Raw genomic sequence first — 4,229 nt, forward strand, 5'->3', positions numbered from 1 at the left:
GCTGGCGGTCCGCCGAGGCGAGCCACCGCCGTCCCAGGTCCCTGCCTCGGCGCCCCGGATGCCCTTGGCTGGGTGTCGGTCCGAGAGCCAAAGCGTTTACTTTGAAAAAATTAGAGTGTTCAAAGCAGGCGGCGTCGCCGCTGAATACGCAGCTAGGAATAATGGAATAGGACTCGGTTCTATTTTGTAGGTTTCTGGAACCGGAGCCATGATTAAGAGGGCGGCGGGGCATTGCGTATTGCGCGCTAGAGGTGAAATTCTTGGACCGGCGCAAGGCGGAATGAAGCGAAAGCATTTGCCAAGAATGTTTTCATTAATCAGAAACGAAAGTCGGAGGTTGAAGGCGATCAGATACCGTCGTAGTTCCGACCGTAAGCGATGCCGACCAGCGATCGGCGGCGTTATTCCCATGACCCGCCCGGGCGGCGTGCGGAAACCACAGTCTTTGGGTTCGGGAGTATGGTTGCAAAGCTGAAACTTAAAGGAATTGCGGAAGGCACCACCAGGAGTGGAGCCTGCGGCTTAATTTGACTCAACACGGGAAACCTCACCCGGCCCGGACACGGAAAGGATTGACAGATTGATAGCTCTTTCTCGATTCTGTGGGTGGTGGTGCATGGCGTTCTTAGTTGGTGGAAGCGATTTGTCTGGTTCATTCCGATAGCGAGCGAGACTCCGGCTTGCTAAATAGTGGCGCGGCCACTTGGGTGGCGTCAAAAACTTCTTAGAGGACAAGTGGCGTTCAGCCACGCGAGATGGAGCAATAACAGGTCTGTGATGCCCTTAGATGTCGGGGCTGCGCGCGCCACAATGGGCGGATCAGCGTGTGTCTACCCTGCGCCCGAGGCGCGGGTAACCAGCTGAACCCGCTCGTGATCGGGACTGGGGATTGAAACTATTTCCCATCAGCGAGAATTCCCAGTAGCGCGGGTCATAAGCTCGCGTTGATTAAGTCCCTGCCCTTTGTACACACACGCCCGTCGCTACTACCGATTGGATGGTTTAGTGAGGTCCTCGGACCGGCCCGCCCGGGACCCCTCGCGGGGCTCTGGCGGGCGCCGGGAAGGCGATCAAACTTGACTATCTAGAGAAGTAAAAGTCGTAACAAGGTTTCCGTAGGTGAACCTGCGGAAGGATCGTGCTCGGCCCGGCCCGATCCAAGCGAAACCGCCCGGGGAGAGGCCTAGCCCACCTCCCCGTCTCAAGCTCGGGTGCGCGGCAGAGGCGGCGGCTCGGCGCGGCCTCTCCCCTCCGGACACCCAGCGAAAGCGCAGGCGCGATAAGAAAAAAAAAAGGAACTTGACTGTCGCTGCACTCGGCGGCCCCGCTTTCAGCGGCGGGGCTGAGCGGGGCCCTGGCGAGTACCATACGGCCTCGGGACCGTGGGTTCAAAGTCTCCTCCCGCGAAAGAGGCGCCCGTCCGGGGTAAAAAACCTCTATCTATTTTACTCTATGATCCAGCGGCCGTGGCCGAGAGGTCTGCCGCTCAAAAACCCAAGGCGGCAAAGAACCGCACAAAAACCTAAGGCGAAGCGAGAGAGATCCGCGAGAAGAGCGCCGTTCCCTGGGAGGCAGCGCACCTCCCGCGGAGGCTTGAGCAACCTACGCGGCGCCCATGACTGTCGCTGCACTCGGCGGGCCCCTGCTTTCCAGCGGCGGGGGCGAGCGAGGCCCTGGCGAGTACCCGCCACGGCCTCGGGACCGTGGGTTCAAAGTCTCCTCCCGCGAAGGAGGCGCCCGTCGGGGTAAAAAAACCTCTATCCTATTTTACTCTATGATCCAGCGGCCGTGGCCGAGAGGTCTGCCGCTCAAAAACCCAAAGCGGCAAAGAACACGCACAAAAACCTAAGGCGGAGAGAGAGAGAGAGATCCGAGAGAACTTGACTGTCGCTGCACTCGGCGGGCCCCTGCTTTCCAGCGGCGGGGGGCGAGCGAGGGCCCTGGCGGAGTACCCGCGGCCTCCGGGACCGTGGGTTCAAAGTCTCCTCCGCGAAGGAGGAGCGCCCGTCGAGGGTAAAAAAACCTCTATCCTATTTTACTCTATGATCCAGCGGCCGTGGCCGAGAGGTCTGCAGCGCAAAAACCCAAAGCGGCAAAAGAACCGCACAAAAACCTAAGGCGAGAGAGAGAGATCCGAGAGAACTTGACTGTCGCTGCACTCGGCGGGCCCCTGCTTTCAGCGGCGGGGGCGAGCGAGGCCTGGTGGAGTACCCATACGGCCTCCGGGACCGTGGGTTCAAAGTCTCCCGCGCGAGGAGGCGCCCGTCGGGAGTAAAAAAACCTCCATCCTATTTTACTCTATGTTCCAGCGGCCGTGGCCGAGAGGTCTGCCGCTCAAACATCCAAGGCGGCAAAAGAAACGCACAAAAACCTAAGGCGAAGCGGAGAGAGGATCGCGAGAGAGGCGCCGTTCCCCTGGGAGGCAGCGCACCTCCGCGGAGGCTTGAGCAACCTACGCGGCGCCCCACCCCCTTGGCACGGGGTGGGGGCGAGGCATGAGCCTCTGAAAGACTTTGCTTTGCCAACCCGGCGGGTACCCAGCAGGCCTTGGGACCGTGGGTTGAAGTCCCCTCTCGCGAGGCGCCCGTCGAGCGACCCCCTTTGTATTTTGAACCCCACAAGCCTGTGCAGTTCGGCCTCGCCTCCGGGCGCTAAACTCTCAAGCGCGGTCGACTCTTAGCGGTGGATCACTCGGCTCGTGCGTCGATGAAGAAGCGCAGCCAGCTGCGAGAACTAATGTGAATTGCAGGACACATCGATCGCCGACGCCCGAGCGCGCTGCGGCCCGGGTCCGTCCGGGCCACGCCTGTCTGGTCGCTTTCCCATCGATCGGGACCTCCGGGTCCCGCGGCTGGAAGCGTCGCGGGGGCTTCCGCTCCCCTCCGTCCTCCCAAGTGCGAACCGCCCGGGGGCGCCTCCTCCTCGGCGAGTCGGCGCTTCCTCGGCTTCCCCTCCCACGAGGGGAGGTCAGCGTCCCCCAGGCGTCTGGGACGGCGGCGTCCTCCTCTCGGCGGCTTCGGTGGGTGTCTGCCACCTCCGTCGCCCGCCGACGTGGACCCCCGGCTCCCTCCGCCCCTCGGGCGCTCCGTGCGTAGCGAGAGGTTCGCGCTCCGTCTCTCGCCCCCTCGGCGCCCTGCCCCGCGCGCGCGAGCGAGACCTGTTCAGGCCAGCCCGCAGCAGCAGCGCGGCGGCGCTCCTAACCATATCCGACAGCGACCTCAGATCAGGCGAGGCGACCCGCTGAATTTAAGCATATTACTAAGCGGAGGAAAAGAAACTAACAAGGATTCCCTCAGTAGCGGCGGCGAGAGAGGAAGAGCCCAGCGCCGAATCCGCCCGGGCCACGGCGGCGAGGACATGTGGCGTACAGAAGACCGTTCTCTCTCGGCGCGGGTCGGGGCCCAAGTCCTTCTGATGGAGGCTTAGCCCGTGGGCGGTGTGAGGCGGTAGCAGGCCCCCTCCCGCCCGAGTGCGGTTCTTCTCGGTCGGGTTGCTTGGGAATGCAGCCCAAAGCGGGTGGTAAACTCCATCTAAGGCTAAATACCGGCCGAGACCGATGAGTCGACAAGTACCGTGAGAAAGTTGAAAAGAACTTTGAAGAGAGTTCAACAGGCGTGAAACGCTAAGAGTAAGCGGGTGGGAGTCCGCCGCGGTCTGCCGGAGGATTCAGCTCGGCGGGCCCGGCGGCCAGCGGCGGTCGCGGATCCCCTTGACCGGGGAACGCCGCCCGTCGGGCCTTCGGCGCCGTCGGTGCACTTCTTCGGCGGTGCGCGCGACCGGCTCGGTTTGGCCAGGAAGGGCCGGGGCGAAAGGTGGCAGGCGGCTCCCCTCAGGCGGGGCGCCCGGCTTTACAGAAACCCCACGCTCCGACTTTGCGCTTACCCGGGGCGCGGGAAGTGTCCTCGCGCCTTCTCTCCTGCCGGCCAGCGGGAGGGGCGGGGCCCCGTCCCAGCGCGTCGTCGACCGGGACGGACTGTCCTCAGTCCGTCCCGACGCGCCCAGCGCCGCCAGGCGCGAGATCGGCCCTCGTACAAGTGGCGCTCGAGAGTCAGCGGTGGTCGGCCACCCACCCGACCCGTCTTGAAACACGGACCAAAGAGTCTAGCAGCGCGCGAGTCAAAGGTGTCTCGAGCCCCACGGCGCAATGAAGGTGAAGGCGGCGCCCGCCGCTCAGGTGGATCCCCGCCCCCGGCGGCGCCACCGGCCCGTCTGGCCCGCACCGCCGGGCA

At 63.7% G+C, this 4,229-nt stretch overlaps 1 non-coding gene and 1 pseudogene across 1 annotated transcript in view; both read left to right on the forward strand.

Annotated features, from left to right (window-relative positions):
• Window positions 1-2,671: 2,671 nt before the first annotated feature.
• Window positions 2,672-2,820, forward strand: LOC122331924 (annotated as a pseudogene).
• Window positions 2,821-3,213: 393 nt separating this feature from the next.
• The window catches only part of LOC122331999, a 4,011-nt gene continuing 2,995 nt past the window's right edge, over window positions 3,214-4,229 (forward strand). Inside the window, exon 1 of the ribosomal RNA XR_006248356.1 lies at window positions 3,214-4,229. This exon is cut by the window's right edge and continues 2,995 nt beyond it. This is a non-coding gene — a ribosomal RNA (28S ribosomal RNA).

The sequence above is a fragment of the Puntigrus tetrazona genome, unplaced genomic scaffold (assembly GCF_018831695.1).
Source record: "Puntigrus tetrazona isolate hp1 unplaced genomic scaffold, ASM1883169v1 S000000003, whole genome shotgun sequence".
Lineage (NCBI taxonomy): Eukaryota > Metazoa > Chordata > Actinopteri > Cypriniformes > Cyprinidae > Puntigrus > Puntigrus tetrazona.